A 17110-nucleotide genomic window follows, 5' to 3' on the forward strand; every position below is an offset into this window, starting at 1 on the left:
GAATGCCAGATGCTTCTTGGCCTCCTAAATTAGTGTATTTCCATCATGCTTTTCAGAGAAATGGGCCTGTGAGGACTCTCAGAAAAGGCTTTCCACTGCCACAGTGAATTACACACTAGGTTAGCTGTGAAACGCTGAAAGAGACTGCCTAAACAGAGCAAAGATAAGCCATCTTTTTGATGTTGGCCCTGGGAGCTGTGCCACCTCCGTTTGTACCTGGTGAGCACCTGCCAGACAGTTGACCTTCATATTTAGCTGTTACTGGCAAGAACATTCCAGTGATAAGCCACACCCCACGCAGGGAGGGATTCTGAAACCAGGAGGTGCAGAGATGGCGGCACTTCTCAGAAGGAAAGCATGTTCATTTTGTTTCCTCTTGGCTTTTGAAGGCTTTAAAAAGTAAATATATTACAAACCATGTTCCAGACATAGATTTAGAAGGAAAAAAAATCTTTTATTCCTATCCCATTGTAGTGAGAAAATAGAACATACCATTTAAATGTCATAGACTTTAACTTACACCTCACAATTATGTGTACACAAAAAGGAAATGAGAAACAAAATTAGATTGTTAGCACTAAGAATAATCGTGGAGACCTGCTTCTTGGATGAAAAATGTAAGGCCAGAGGTTAACAGAATTACTCAACAATGCAAATGAAGTTAGACAGGTCAGTATTTTACCCATAGTTAGTAGAAGCAGTATTTCCCATGGATCACTGATGTCACAGGCAAAAAAATCTCATGAATTCCTTGAAATTCAATGGCATGGTCATCAGATACTGGTTAATCACAATACTTACTGACCTACTGCATTCTGGGGGGATAAAGGAATTTACATTTTTTTCTTGTGGTAGGGAATTTTAATTCTAAGAAAGACCAATTCCCATCAGTTAATTTCTAGCCCTTGTTTAAAATGTACTTTTTCAGAAACTCAAGACCTAATATATTTCCCAAAGTTTCCCCAAGTTTCAACTAAGCAAAACCATTGAGGATCTTTTCATATATTCATTGGTTACTTGCCTTTCTTTTATTGAAGGCCCGGCTGGATATCCTTTGCCCATTTACAGGGAAGAGAGGTGAGGAGGTTTGGTCTTTTAGTTTTTTACTCTCTAAATATGCCAGTTACCCTTGTCTATGATATAAGTTATAATTTGTTCCTCCTAGTTTGTCAGTTGACTTTGTTAATGCTGTTTTTCCCCCTTTTTTCTATGATTTTAAAGAAAACTTCCAGTTGATGTCCAGTTCCCTCTTTATATTTATCAAGATAAGTGTGGCACAATACACTTGAAAAGCAAACCAGAATTACACAGTAGTTAGCAGTCGTCATATGCAAGTCTATTGTTAACTACCCAGAAAGATTCTGGTATCTTCTAGATCGTTAGCATGGCCGATCTGTAAGTGGGTGGACCACTTACGGACTCTAGGACCACTTATTTAGAGACCTGTACATTTATGTTGCAATTCTTAAATTCAGGGTTTCCTAGTTTTATTGGGTGTATTCTGAATCTATACAAAAAGTAAGTCACTTGCTTTATAATAAAATCATCCTTTTATTTAAGTTAGTATGTTTTAGACACACAGTACAAATTGCTTTTGAAATAGAGCTTAGGAAATACCCAGATCTCATTGTTTAAGATGTTTCTCTTGAAAACCTCTCCCCCTTCTGTCTAAACAGAAGACACTGGGGTTGCTTCAGCATTGCATATAATAAACAGAAAATACTTTTTTCCTAGTGATAGCAAAAACGGATCTAGCTATATTTTTCTGTTCTAATAGATTTTGCTCTACAGAAGAAAAAGTGACTGTTAAGAAAGATATGTGTATAAAGAAGCAAACATGTATGAAGAAAGGTTAGCAAAAAATCAAAATATTAACAGTGGTTATCACTGAATAGTATAATTACGTGTGACTTATTTGTTTTTCATATCTTCCTCCTGGATTTTGATCCTCTCGTTAATGAGCCCATTCCCTAGTATGAACATTTATTTGAAAGTGAGAAAGGGAAATCACAAACTTGTAAACAGAAATCCAAAGTGACGCCGTCTTCCTTTATGTAACTGAGACTATTTATAAACCCTGAGTGCAGTCTTTCCCCCTTACTAGCTGAGGTGTGCATTCAGCAGTGGAGAGCAGAAGGACTGACAGTAACCCAGGCTAAGAGGAGGGAGTTTTACGGGCTCCTGGGAGCGTGTCAGCATCTTCTTGGGCACATGTCTGGTCTCTGCGAGGTCACGTCTGTCATTGGATGAATCTCACATCTTACTCTGTTGATTAGGCTCCTTTCCAACGACATTGTGATTCAAGGTGTTCCCCAGCTCTGTGGTACTTTGTCAAGGAAGGGCACTGAAATAACAGGATATTTTTATTCAGGTGAGAGCATGGTGACAAGGGAACGGCCCACAAATTTGCTGCTTAAAATGGTGATACTAGCATTACACATAATTACGAGTTCAGAAGACGTGTTTCTGCCCTCCTTAGTGGTTGCTGTGTAGGGCCCAAGAAAATACGGCCAAAGTTGAGACACTGAGTAGATAAGAGAGAGATTAATGAAGAAGTTGACCTTTCCTCGTCACCTTTTGTTGCCAAAGGAAAAGTGTTCACAATTGAGCGACTAAATAGAAAGAGCCTCGTTCCAGAAACATAGAGGTGTCCCCCATAACACACGAAATATTTCTGACTCTCTTTTCTGAGCCAGGCCACGGCAGGGAGAGTAAACAGGAGCTGGTAGTTTGGACGAGGCTCTGCCTCCAGGAGCATGTCCTCCCCCTACTGCAGTCACGATTTCCAGAAGATACCATATAGTCCAAGATGTCCAAACACTTCCCTGGCCATGCTTCAGGCCAGGATGACTGTCCTCCCACCAGGGGACAGATCCCTGCAGAGGCCCAGCAGCTCACCTGACACCCCCTATTATTACTGCTACCTGATCCCTCAGTGTTCCTCTCTCCGCCTCACAAGATTGCCCAACATCATTTGTTACCTGCGTCATCTTTGAACATTCTCATGTCCTTTAGCACGCAGCTGTGTCTTTGGAGTCTGCCTCTTTACCCGTATCACCCTCTGGGCCCTTGCCCCTGGCTTGGGCGCAGGGTGCAGATTCTGACTCATTCCTTGTCTACCGTATCTTGCCACAGATGATCAGCCCTGCTCCTGGAGAACATTGTGGCCAAAACTGCAGTCTTAGAAAAGAGATTGGAGACAAATTCATTAAGGACTTCCTACCATTTATTAAAAGTTGATCAACGGTGAAGGTAAACAGTTTGACATGTACCTTGATGCAAAAGAACACTTCCAAAATGTTAGTTAAAATAAAATTTTGGTAAATTTACTCTCACATATTAATACTTCTCATTTGATAAAATCTCTACTCAGAAATTTAGGGAAATTTAAAAACGAGGTCCTTACTCATAAATACAAAGTGTGGTGCATGTCATAATTGACTAATCCAGGAGTGCCTGGGTGGCTCAGTCAGTTAAGCATCTGACCTCGGTTCAGGTCATTATTCCAAGGTCCTGGTACGGGCCACATCGGACTCCCTGCTCACTGGGGAATGAACTACTCTCTCTCCTTCTCCCCTGACTTGTGCTCGCTCTCTCTCTCTCTGAAATAAAAAAAAATCTGAAAAAAAAAGGTGACTAATCCATGTTTGTGGAATGTAGGAATGACCAAGTGAATAAAAGAGTGTTAATAGGCAAAAAATATTGTGTTGAATACTATGGAATATAGGCTTTGTGATAAAGGAAATGGTTGTCATTTGGTGAAAACAAAATCAAAATTCAATATTATAAAGTAAGTACAATTTCAGTGTATAACCCTGCGTATGTAAATGTAGGCAAACAAGCGTAAGCGTACCACCCAATGGGTGGAGGCTATTTCAGGTCATTTTTATATTTTTTAATATTTTTCTTTATTTTCTATATTTTCCGTAATGGGCACTTATTCTTCTTAAAAGGAAATAGTTTATTTTAAAAATGTATAGACAGCAAGTGCAGGGAGTTTTAAAGATTGACATCACTTTTGACTGGGGCACTTTGGGGAGAGCTCCTTGGGTAAGTAGAGTCCGAGCCTGATGAATGCACCTTAAATTGGAAGAAAACTGGTAAAGTGTTCAGTAGGTCAGTAACCTGTCAGGAATGAAGAGGAATTAAATGCTATTTAAAGCCCTCTTGTGAAGCAGTTTTTAAATTAAGTTTTGTAAAGACACACACAGTCTCTGGGGCTCTGTGGTTTCTACTCCGCTCTGCTGTTGTAGCTGTAAATAGGCCAACAGTAGGCGAGGGAGGCTGCGTTCCAGTAAGACCTTATTTACAAAAACAGTTACTTTTAGGGGCACCTGGGTGGTTCAGTGGGTTAAGCCGCTGCCTTCGGCTCAGGTCATGATCTCAGAGTCCTGGTATGGAGCCCCGCATCGGGCTCTCTGTTCAGCAGGGAGCCTGCTTCCTCCTCTCTCTCTGCCTGCCTCTCTGCCGGCTTGTGATCTCTCTGTCAAATAAATAAATAAAATCTTAAAAAAAAAAAAAAAGGAACAGTTACTTTTAGGTTCCATGATTTCTACTATTCAGTTATACGTTGTATATATAGCCCATTTGGGTTATAGCATAATCTCCCTTTTTACCCCAGTCCTTCAGCAAACAGCTCAACATTTACTACACAACACCGGTGAGGCCATGCTGGGGCTCTCAATTCCTGGAATGCAGGCATGCGGTGTGGTGACAAGCCTCTGGGGGTGGGGGAGGGGCACAGAAGGGAGAGAGCAGTCCTAGGAGGCCAGGTGAGGCAGAGAATTGAGTCAGAGCTGGGAAGCAGGAAATGCAAAATCTCCACAGGATCCTGAGGTGACTCTGTGCACTTAAGGGGAGTGGGGGGACCCAGAGGCACACCCACGTGGCAAATGCTTGGGTTCCACAAGAAAAACAAAAGCTTCCCTCTCAAAGGTTCACGGCACCCCTGCGCAAAAAGAGGAATGCTCTGTGAAAACAGTGCCTGTGCACAGCGCAGATGGCAATCTTCACCCAACTGCTGGAAACGGCCAGAATCCAACACAACAGCAACCAAAGCATTTCCACTTCCTAAAGTACCTTCTGACCCCCGGCCCCAGGGATCCAGCTAGACCAGCAACCTATGCAGATCCTATTCTCATTTTTCAGTACTTGAGCTTTCCAAGACATGAATTCAGGATATACGTGAGGTACCTGCTGTCTTCCTGATTGGTTTGCAGTGTCTGAGGCTTTACACTGTTGTCTTCTTGAGGATGTAAATGGATCATCTCATTAGGTTTCCCATCTGTATTCTTGCTAATGGGCAGAAAAGGAAAAATAGGAAAATAGCTTAATTATATACATTTCAGTCTTGAAAGAAATTCGTCAGTGGCTTTCACTTTGAAATTTAGGGCAGAATTTGCCGAAGTTTCTGAAATCTTTGTGAGATATATAAAAGGAAAACATAACCAAATCCCACCTTTCAAGACTAAGTCAAAACTCAAAGGAGGAAAAGCTATGAAAACCACCCTGTACATTGTGTCAGAAGAGTCTGAATTCTTACAGACAAGTGTCCATGCCTAAAGCACCACTTCCTTCCACAGCAGTTCTGACAGGCAAATAACCTTTTACAGCTTGATTGTGACATTGAAGCCTCACAAGGTTAGGGGCCCTGTACAGTGGGTCTGACCCAAAGCTTCCTCTTCTGCTTTAGTGAAGGTAGAAGTTCTGTGTTCTGTCCAATTAAGGTCCACAGTTTGGAGAGCAGCAGTCCTTGTCATGAGGCATAGGAAGACTGACAGTATTTCCAAGGATTTAATGCTTTGAGATGCCAGTAACGATCACGTGTGAAGAACGATAGCTCACATTTTCTTTCTTTTTTTTTTTTAAGATTTTATTTATTTATTTGACAGACCGAAATCACAAACAGGCGGAGAGGCAGGCAGAGGTGGGCGGGGGGTGGGGGTGGGTGGGGAAGCAGGCTCCCCGCTGAGCAGAGAGCTGGATGCTGGGCTCCTTCCCAGGACCCTGGGATTATGACCTAAGCTGAAGGCAGAGGCTTTAATTCACTGAGCCACCCAGGTGCCCCAATAGCTCACATTTTCTGACCTTCATCCTAAGTGAGGCACTGTGTTAAGTGAGCTTGGAACTACTGTCCCTATTTTACAGACAAGGAAAATGAAGTTCAGAGAAGGGAAGTGTCTCCCTGGGGGTTTCATAGCCAGTAGGTGGGAGTGAACACAGCTCTCACTGCTCACAAATCTTGGGATCTCACGTGGTGTGCTGCTCTGCCTCTTCAAGGGCTAAGTAAGCACTTCCCTGACAGAGATTAAATGAGACATGATGCAATACTGGTACCTTTAGGTTTGGAGTATGTGTTGGTATTAGGGATTTCAGGGTGGAAGCACAAAGAGTTAAGTCACTTGGCCACTTGCCAGTACTGCATTACTCAGTTACTCTTTACCCTTTCTTAGAAATTACAAGGAGGGCATCCCTTGAGACAAAGAGCAAGAGTGAATCAGGAGCCAAAGTTTTCAGAGGGTGAGGAAGGGCAACTTGAGATCCTTGCGTGAGGAAGAGCAGAGGGTTGGACTGCCTGGTAATCGGGGAGGGGCTTCCAAGGAACAATGGCTAAGTGGTTATCTGAGGAATGGTTCTAAGTGGTTTTGAGTGATGAGTGGGACATAGATGTGCGATGGCTAGCCACCTGACTGATGGGAGTTAATGGGAACATGGAGTAATGCATGGATGCTTTATAGTGAGTGGTCTTAATAGTTTTGTACTCCAAGCCTCAGACTAATGAAGACTTTAATGACTTATCTGAGTATATACAAGAAGGCTTGTTTGTATAGGAATAGGAATAGATCAGAGGCAGAAACAAGAGGCAAGGATAAATGGGCTGTGAATGGAGGATTCTAACATTTTTCCCAAGTGACCAATGCATGACTTCTGCTAATTAATCTTTGTCACAAATTATTGTATAAATATACAGTGAAATATACGGTAAGCAGATGACACATTTTTTGCTAGTGAAAGGCCAGTAACGTTAAATTACCGAACTTGCTAGTCTGTGTGAATGGACAGGAACATTTTCACCAAACCTCACTAGGGACAGAGTCCTTTACAGAAATACTGTAATTTTCTTATAAGCTAGTAACAGACTAGCGTAAAAAGGGAGAGATTTCCTACTGTTTTCTAGAAGGATACTGGCCTAATGTACCAGAGTAGCTTAAAAAAATCCAGTAAAATTGATAGGGGGACAATATTGAAAGAAAAAAGGAAATATTCCCCCTTTGTACTATATGCAACTCTGGGTGATACAGAATGAGATTCAGAAGTCGTGACAGCTGAAATTGTTACCAGGAAGCCGAATGGGCTCAGGATTCTGAGTTCCATCATGAAGACCAAAGCCCTAACCCTGAGCAACTTCCTGCTGGTATGATTTTAAGCGAGTCACCGAAATTCTCTGCCCCTCAGAGTCTTCTCTGCTTTGGGATAACGATGTTATTTGTCCTACCAAGATCCCAGAGTTGCTCTGGAGACCAAAGACAATACATCTTAAAATATTTTGTAAGCAAATATATTAGCTGTTGTTATTTTTTTTTTTAAGATTTCATTTATTTATTTTTGTAAGGGAGGGGCATACAGTGAGCAGCAGGGAAGGGCAGAGGGAGAAACAGACACCCCGCACTGACCAGAGATCCTGACGTGGGACTTGATCCCTGAACCCTGGGATCGTGACCTAAGCCAAAGGCAGATGCTTAACCGACTGAGCCACCTAGGTGCCCCCACTGTTGCTATTAATCCTGACTACTGTAGAAGTGGAAGTCAGAAATCACTAAGTAAAAATGATTTTCAGTCTGATATGATAGGTGGTGTCTGCTCACAAGAAGCTCATTTTCTGCGGGGGGCACTGTTAAGGAGTATAGTAGAGACCAAGGACACAAGAGATTAAAAAAAAAAAAAGATAATTTAATAGAGTGGGCAGTGCAGTGTGGGCGCAAAGGGAGGAAATGCATGGAGTAATTAGACATCCTGAAACTCGGAAAGCTAAAGATCAAGGAGGCATAGGAAATCATCAGTGATGTGATGTTAGTCTAGAACAGGCTTGCTCCCCAAGTTCAGCGTTAGTATATTCAAACAAAGAGCAACCTTAAAACCTAGGGTAAGTATAGGACAATTAGAGATGTACTATCTGGTAAACAGTTGGAGCAGAATTCCGTGATGGAGGAAAGGGCTAGTTACAGCCATCAGGTCCTTCAGTCCCGGATCACAACACCACCGTGGGAAGACGCCACTAATTACAACACCGCTTTCGGCTGGACCCTAACCACCACCTCGGGCCGGTGACTTGGATTTATAGCTGCACTCTTCTCTGCTAACACCACTTCTGGCCACTTCACTCCTCACTTGCTGGTTATACAAGGCATACAAAAAGTAATTAAAAAAAATAAGCAGTTTGAAGATTTATAAGAAATTAAAATTAGACAAAAATAGAAAGGATATATTATATATACACCCATAGACATGACCTCACTTTAAAACCCTCCCCAGTGGGACCCACCTAATTGTATTAAATTTGGCGTCTGCCCCACACCCACGTTCCCGAGCTCCCTTACTCTGCTGTTTTTTCCTTGTCTTTATCCCCTGTATTATAATTAATTAATTACGTGTCTCGTTTGTGGTCTCTCTCCCGTCACTGGAATGAGAACTCCCTAAAGGAGTCCATCTTCACTAATGGATACTCACACCAGCCTCAGAGCTGTCCCTGGGACAGAGCAGTTGCTCAAGTATTTACAGAATGAAATGAGTGTATTAAACATCCCCTCAGAGAGCTACCACAAAATGAAACTGAGCAGTTTCTGAGCTGTCTCCTGTCAGAGGCAGAGTTGTGTCTGCACCGCCCCCCCCCAGCCCCCGCCGCCCCGGGCCTGGTTTGATCCCGCAGCTCCCACAGAACAGGCCGTTCCTTCTACACTGTTCTGTCAGTCTTGGGGCACTGACGTAAACTGCTCTGCTGGCAGGGCAAGAGCCAAGGTCCCCTCCACTTCTATTCTGTGCCTCATATGACTTCCCTCTGATTTCTGTGAAAGAGCTTTCCTGCCCTTCCTGTGAGGAAAGCTTGAGATCCAGATAAGAAGCAACAGCTCAGCTCCATAGTCTGTCAGCTTCACCATACATGGACATAGAACAATGATTAATCACCCAATTGCTTCCAAGAGAAGGACCTTGGAGATTCTGATTATTTAAACTCAGCACTTCCTCCTGTTAGTTATATATAATTTCTAACATGAAAACAAAACATTTTCTTATAGTAATCCACTCATTATCCCAAGAAGTGAAACACAGGCCCAAAAAATAAAGGCTTAGAGAAGTTTTGAAATGTTTCTGGAACACATATATGATAGGTTCGATAGTGGGTTACTTTGCTGGTTGGGGGGTTTGCTCCCTGAGCTTTCGGGTTAGGGAAGACCATAATCTTCTTCCCTGCCCCATCCCTGGTTGCTGCTGCTCACAGAAGGCTCGTGCGAGGCCATCACACATCTCGCTCGGAAAGAACATGGCAACGACAGGAGGCAGATTTTAAGACATGGAGAGTATGAAGAAATGGTGTGTGATCTGAGGGTGTTTTGATGAGACAGGATAATCATTTCTAAAGAAATGATTTTTATGAAATGGATATTAAATCTTTTTTATGCCTGTAGATATTAATATGAGGAAATAATCTTAAGTTATATGAGGGAAACAGTAGCTAGATTCGGGAATTCGATCCGTTAGTTGATGAACTAGGAACAGGCCCTAGGAAAGCGGAATGGAGTCGTTGGGAGAAGGGAGGAGGGGCGAGACTGTTGTAAATGTCTCTAAGAATCGTTTGCCCTGGCTGGTTTTACCTGGACAGTGGAATGGAAATAGAAAATTAGAAGGCCCAACTACTTTAATTCAGCCTTAAATTTTTAAAAAGACGAATTTTTTAAAAAAGTGACTCACAAACGATAGCACTAAAAAAACGTTAAGGGGAAAAGCTTATTGGCACAAAGACTTTTGCTTATTTAAAGTATCAGAGCTACTTTCACTTTTTTTTTTTTTTAATAATGAAGAAGAGCAATGTGTTTTTATCTGTCAAACCACAACATACAGAGAATGTTACTTAGGAAGGCTACAGATTGAACTTAAATGTAAATCTCTACTAATTATTTTATCATGAAATGGACTTCCTGACTAGATTGTAGGACCCTCGGCTGTGATATTCTGCTTTTAAAACATGTACCCTGGGGTGCCTGGGGTGCCTGGGTGGCTCAGTGGGTTAAGCCTCTGCCTTCGGCTCAGGTCATGATCTCAGGGTCCTGGGATTGAGCCCCACATCGGGCTCTCTGCTCAGAGGGGATCCTGCTTCCCCTCCTCTCTCTGCCTGCCTCTGCCTACCTGTGATCTCTGTCTGTGTCAAATAAATAAATAAAATCTTAAAAAAAAAATGTCCCCTGGCATCCTGTGTGAAGTAGCAACTTTAGTTTCTGTCAGGTTTGTTTTTGGGGACTGTGTGTGTGTTTAGAATACTGAAGCAAATTGCTTGAAGGTACGAGCTATGTCTCATGGGTATAGAATTTGCTTATCATCGTTAAACATTGATCTTACTGACTTTGACCTCACAGATGCTGTTCTAAATACATCAGCGAATAAAAAAGCTGAATGCCTTCTCTTCCTGGTCACAAATGTTTATTTAGATCTAATCCTTGGAAGGTTTTAGCAAGTTTCAAAATTAGGTGGGTTTATAAAATATTTACTTTTTAATGCCCTGTAAAGAGCCTCAGTTCTCAGTGGGTTAAGCCTCTGCCTTCAGCTCAGGTCATGATTCCAGGGTCCTGGGATGGAGCCTGCTTCCTCCTCTCTCTGCCTGCCTCTCTGCCTACTTGTGATCTTTCTCTCTGTCAAATTAAAAAAAAAAAAAAAAATCTTTCAAAAAAAAAAAAAAGCCTCAGTTTTTGACACTGGCATCCTGTGCTGTGTGAGCCTCAGGACACACTGTGTACCTTCTTGTGCCTGGATGAGGTCTGTGGTATAGAGCTCAGAGCCGGGAATGTTTCAGCAAGACTGGGATACCAAGTGTCTCATCAACACTTTTGGAAAAGTTCCTCCTGCCTAATTTCCCTTTTGGTAAAACTTTAATCCTCCATAAAATCCTAGACTTTTTTTTTTAGGTGTTCTTAATATCATATATATTTAAGAACTTTTAGGTGTTCTTAATATCATATATATTTCTTTTAGTGTCCATAATGTACATCAAGGGCCTTCTTTATACTTATGAATTATTACATCTGGTTATGTAGTAGTGGTTTTTGGTTTTGGGTTTTTTTTTTTTTTTTTTTTTGAGGTTTACTTTCACTTCTCTTTGGCTTTCAAGGGGAGGCAGGTACAGTCATAGACATTTTCCAGGACAATATGGCTACGCTTACCCTTTTTTGCGCTTTACAGTTATCCAACAAGAGCCAATAACATATGAAAGAAAGAAGATCACGCCAAAGAAAATACCTAGGCAGTAAAACAGTGTCATTGAATGCACAGAAAATGTAACCCATACGTTTTAAACTCTAAACATCTAGTCCCACTCAAGGTTGCCAGTGAGTTCTTTAAATGAAAGTATAAATTCTACCTTTTTTTTTTTAAAGATTTTATTTATTTATTTGACAGATCACAAGAAGGCAGAGAGAGAGGGGGAAGCAGATAAATTCTACTTTTAAGAAACACCTCACACAGGCTTACCTTTAGGAGTTTCCCTCTGCTCCTGGTTTAATTTAGCGCATTAGTCTTACTACCGCAGGGTGGCTGATAAGGGGTGAGCAGAGCAACCTGTAACCTTTAGTCCACAGCAGCCCTTCAATAGCTAGGTGACTACAGCCCCCCCCCCCCCCCCCCCCCCCCCCCGCCGCTCAAGGGCCCTGTGCTTCTGCCTTGTATAAGGTCCAGGGACGAGCTGTCCTCTGCCACAAGAGCCTGCCACCAAATCACTCCTCTTAAATGCGCTTAGGAAGTTGATCTTTGTGGCTTCCAGTTTGTGGGAGTGGGTGTGATACCATTGTTGGGTCCCCCCAAAATTGGGTACCCCAATAATGGGTCCGGATTAAAGGAGCGAGACTGATACAAAGCGAAGGTCAAGCAAAGCTTTATTTCATGCCAAGGATCAAGAATCATACCGACCATCAAATAGACTGGTCCAGGCTGCCCCTCCGGAGAGGACGACCACTCGCTGCTTTCCAGACTAACTTTTATAGAGCAAAGGCCATGTGGTTGGGCCTGGCCGCACACAGGTGACCAACGAGATTGTAACACACACGCAGGAAAAGCCACAGTGATGCTAGGCAACCAATTGAGTTACAATTTACCCATTGGTGCCAAAAGACTCCCAAAGGGTGGGGGCCCACATTCATTGGTAGCTAGGAGACAGTATGCGCCCTCACTGATTGAATACCTCCACCAGGCCTGACCCACCCTTGTACTTGGACTTTGTTACCTGGGACTGGTTTCCCGGACTTGCTTTTAAATAAGTTCCCCTGGGCGGGGGGCAAGGTCAATTTAAGCTTTACAGCAAAATGGCAGTTCAACCGGGGTGGGGCTGCTCTGGCTGAATAGGCCCTTACACCATCCTGAGGAAACTTCCTGGGTTATAAACCAAAGAGGAAGTAGGGCTCTCCAGCTATGAACACGAAGGATGATTATTCAGTTGTGACAGTTTAAAGCCAGTATAGAACCTTCCGTCAAGGACACTCACTCTGTATGCCTGTGAGGATACCAGTCTTGCCACACTGTGGCCTGAATTTTGACTTACTTTCCTTCTAACCGAAATTGTAATGTAGGAGACACTGATCTCTCCTTTTAGGTTTCACTTGTGTAAGTTCATACTTACTGTTCAGGGTGCGAGAGCTCCTCATCCAGCCCTTGCCAAAACTTACCGACTATGAGAGCACTTGTGCCTGAGGGAAGACAAAAGCAGGACAGCGTCAGTCTGGCCCACGGCGTGACCAACAGGAGATCAGTCACTGACGATTCTTCCTGATTTTTCAGCACACGGTCTGATGTTCTTCTAGTATAAAAAGCCATTGGTTTCCCTCATGCAACCTCATTTTATCTTGTGCACTCAGCAAAGTGTGTGTTTTCTCCTTTTAACTTCATATTTTTTCATAAAATTACTCGCAGAGAATTTGTAAAACAGAACACAAAATATCACCCATACTCCTCCTACCCTGAAGTGTTTTGGGGCCATCCATTCTAGTACATTTTCCCATGCATCTAAGTTTTTACAAACTTATGCAATAAAAATCTCAATCATGACAGGGAAATATAAACTTATTCTAGTGGCTGTATCTGGGTAGTCCAAAATTGCTATTATATATTTAAGTTGTTCCAGTTTTACTGGTAATGAAGCCCTCGCTAAAAATGCATGAAATATTTTTCATACCAAAATATTCCATTAGGGCGCCTGGGTGGCTCAGTGGGTTAAAGCCTCTGCCTTCAGCTCATGTCATGATCCCAGGGACCTGGGATGGAGCCCCACATCAGGCTCTCTGCTCAGCAGGGAGCCTGCTTCCTCCTCTCTCTCTGCCTGCCTCTCTGCCTACTTGTGATCTCTGTCTGTCAAATAAATAAATAAACTTTAAAAAAAAATTCCATTAGAATGGATTCCTAGGAAGGCTAATTGGCATGAATATTTGTATTATTCTCTATACACATTGCATAATTGTTTTTCATAGGCTTTTTGCCTGTCGCTGCGGTACTTTCAGCATATGAAGATATCTGTTTCATCACCTCCTTGCTTTTTATTGGGTGTTAACATAAGAAGCTATCTGTTGTTTTAATATAATGGGGATTAAAGGTATCTTGTTCTTTGATTTTGCAATTCTTTAGTTTTAACGAGGTAAAAATTTCCAGATTTATGGGCCAGGGTGAATATATGCTTATATTCTGTCTCCTTATCCTGCATTCTAAGATAGTTTCTGCATTTCCCTGTTCCTTTTTAATTTTGTTTTTATTTTAAAAGATTTTATTTATTTATTTGACAGACAGAGATCACAAGTAGGCAGAGAGGCAGAGAAAGAGAGAGGAAGGGAAGCAGGCTCCCTGCTGAGCAGAGAGCCCAACGTGGGGCTTTCCCAGCACCCTGGGATCATGACCTGAGCTGAAGGCAGAAGCTTTAACCCACTGAACCACCCAGGCACCCCTCCCTGCTCCTTTTTTAGTGCTGTGTTCTGTTGAAATCTGCTAAAGAAATTTCACTTACCTTAGGAAGATCATGGAGACTTTAGTGAACTAAGAGATCCGGACAGTGAGGGCAGGTAGTAGAACCAACTATAAGCCAACTTGAGCTGGAACTTTTGAGAAAATCTGGGTGGAAGAGAGAAGCTAGGTTCTAGGAAAGCAGTTGCATTAACAGATGGATCCTTGGGGGGACTGAAATGGGTGAAGTGGATTTTAGTGACATTTTTATGAGTGTTACATGATAAAATACTTCCTTGAGCCTCACTGGGATATTCCAGTAAAGTCTTAGTTTTTACATTATTTCTGGAGTTAAATTTATTTAGCGCTCAGGCAATACTGATATGGTACTCTTGAGACAGCACAGTTAAATATAGGTCATATGTACTGTTAGCGGCATGTTCTAGCCCTAAAGAGGAGCCTGAGATCACCCCTTACGGTGAGGAAGATGATATCAATCAGGTGTCTGGTATAACTGGGCCATTGAAATAGGAGAAGTGGTAGATTTGAGAATTCCAGGAAATTCTTCATTCTGTGATGCTAGCATCAGAAGAATTCTTTTCTTACTTGGCTTGTTGTTTTCTCTCAAACTGCTCTCTCGGAATTCTTCCAAGTCCCTGGTCTGCTTCCCTAGCTTCCTTTTTAGGAAGGCCTAGGACTAGCATCTCGAGCAATCCTAAGCCTTAGGGAAAATACTCTTTTATCTCTGTTTTGCACTGTTTTATCTTTGCTTGCCTCTTCTCACACAAAGTGTTTAAGGTTTCAAGGACCAGGATTACAGAGGAGAAAGAGACAAAGAACAAAAGTGCAAGGGGCTGTCCTTTCAGTCTGGGTCTGTTTTAAGTCCAGAGGGATGAGAGAGTTCACAGGTGGTCCTGCCCAATTCTTGAGTCCACCGTAAGGTGTGAGTTCCAGGAATCTTCTGCTTAACAGTAACTTGGCCTGTTTGAATTCTTTGTATCTTCCTGAATCAGAAGAACTGCTTCTGGTCCAGTGTTTGGACTTTGGCCTAAGAGCTTTCCATTTCATCCTAACACTGGGATTTTCTCTTTTGTGGTACCTGTTAGGGTCCGTGATCAAAGGAACGAGACTGATGCAAAGCGAAAGTCAAGCAAAGCTTTATTTCGTGCCAAGCATTGAAAATCGTGCCAAGCATTGAAAACCGACTGGTAGGGGCCGTCTCTTACGAAGAGACAACGACGACGACCCCGACAAGGCGGCTCCCAAGAAGTCCACTCCGGACAAGGCCACTCTGGATGAGGCCTCTCCCCGACGAGGCCGCTCCCCAGATGAGGCCACTCCCGACGGGGCCGTTCCCAGGAGGAGGCGGCTCCAGACGAGGCCGCTGCCGATGAGGTCGCTCCCCGGACAGGGCTCCCCGGAATGAGGCTGCTGGCCGCGAGGCTGCAGGCGGTGAGGCCATTGGCCGGGGTGCCGCTGCCTCTGACTATGATGACCAGGACAACCACGACACTGCGACTCTCCCCCGAAGACCACGCTAACCGCTATTCCAACTCCTCCTCATACTCCTACTCCTCCCCAGCCTCACAGACTAATCTTTATAGAGGTGGTTGAGCCCGGCCCACACACAGGTGGCCAATGGGATTTCAAGTCACCACAGTAAATATATGCGCGCCCCACTGATTGGATGTTTCCATCCGGCCTGGCCCGCCCCTATATCCGGGGTTTGCAACTAAGTTCCTCTGGCTAACCAGGCCCTTACATTACTGGGAGGACGGTCCCATCCGCGTCAGCACTGCGCCTGCTCCAGACGCCCCGGAACGTTCCGCTGCTGTGGCAGTGCGGCTGGAATCCGACTCGCCACCTGCAAGGTCATGTGCGGGACCCCCGGAGCACCAGCGGACCCATCTCTTACACAGGCTGACCGATTTCCCCTGGTGTTCAGAGTCTGTTTTTGTCTAGCACCATTTGAAATCGGTTATGATGTAGGGGGAAAAACGGTGGCCCCGAAGCCTCGTGCGGGCTCTGGGGAGCCACCGCCTGCGGTTTCCTGGAGGACCCACAGGCAGAGAGTGCGCAAGGACCACCGCGCGCCGTTTCCCCTAACTTCTTTAACTGCATTTATGATCCCTTACTGCAGAGGTAAGAGAGAACCGAATGTGTTTTGAGAAATGGCTGTGCTGTATCTGGTGTCCGGGTTGCATGGTGCTGGAAGGTGGTAGGTGCCGCCCATGCGGTCAGTGGTTGCTGTTGAATTCTCCTTCTGTGACGGGTCTGTTGGTGCTCCTGCCTGAATAAATATTTCCCTCTAGTCAAGTCGTCACGTCTCTGTTTTTCATCTGTCATTGCCTCCATACTTCCGTGATAAGTGGGGTCCGGGTAGGGTTAGCCGCTTCCTAAGCATTTGAGAAGCCAGCCCGGTAGGACAAGGATGGAATTCTGTGAGCCAAGAAACCTAAACGAGAGAAAAGATCCCAGAAAAGAGAAACGTTCCAGCCTGGGCCGAGGGATGCTGCTCACAGAAGGGGACACCGAGGCTGGTTCCCAACGGGCCCAAGCCCTGGCACCTTGGTGGTCTGTGACCCTTTGAGAAATTTTGCCGAACTGAGCACACTTGTCCCACGGCTGGTAAAGGAGAGCACTGAGGACTCCCAGTACTTATAAAAGACGCGGGAGGTCTACTTCTGGTGCGCAGTCTCCGTGAACCCTTGAAGACAGGGTGAACCTGTTCTGGGAAGGTATTCAAAAGATTAGGCAGATTTGACTTCATGGCGGGTGAGACCTGAGGAATCTGCAGGTCGGAGGGCTGTGGCCTCTTGAGCAAGTGTTTTTGCGCAGACGTCCGAAGACATCTTGAATCTGTTTTTCAAGACCACGCAAATCTAGTTATACTGTTCCGGGATCAGACATACATTTTTGTTCTAGT

The 17110-nt window shown here is 43.8% G+C and overlaps 2 long non-coding RNA genes across 3 annotated transcripts; one reads left to right on the plus strand and one right to left on the minus strand.

Moving 5' to 3' along the window:
* Window positions 1-1493: 1493 nt before the first annotated feature.
* LOC125086033 (uncharacterized) lies at window positions 1494-11844 on the minus strand. 2 transcript variants are annotated; one of them, XR_007123076.1, is made up of 3 exons: window positions 11737-11844; window positions 5194-5295; window positions 1494-2344 (listed from the first exon to the last, which is right to left on the minus strand). It is a non-coding gene; the product is annotated as an uncharacterized LOC125086033 (long non-coding RNA). The 2 variants fall into 2 exon arrangements; XR_007123075.1 differs by lacking the exon at window positions 11737-11844 and adding an exon at window positions 11430-11448.
* On the plus strand, window positions 2564-16495 carry LOC125086035 (uncharacterized). The gene is made up of 2 exons (XR_007123078.1): window positions 2564-3252; window positions 15291-16495. It is a non-coding gene; the product is annotated as an uncharacterized LOC125086035 (long non-coding RNA).
* The last annotated feature ends 615 nt before the right edge of the window (window positions 16496-17110 follow it).

Source organism: Lutra lutra, chromosome 15 (genome assembly GCF_902655055.1).
Source record: "Lutra lutra chromosome 15, mLutLut1.2, whole genome shotgun sequence".
Lineage (NCBI taxonomy): Eukaryota > Metazoa > Chordata > Mammalia > Carnivora > Mustelidae > Lutra > Lutra lutra.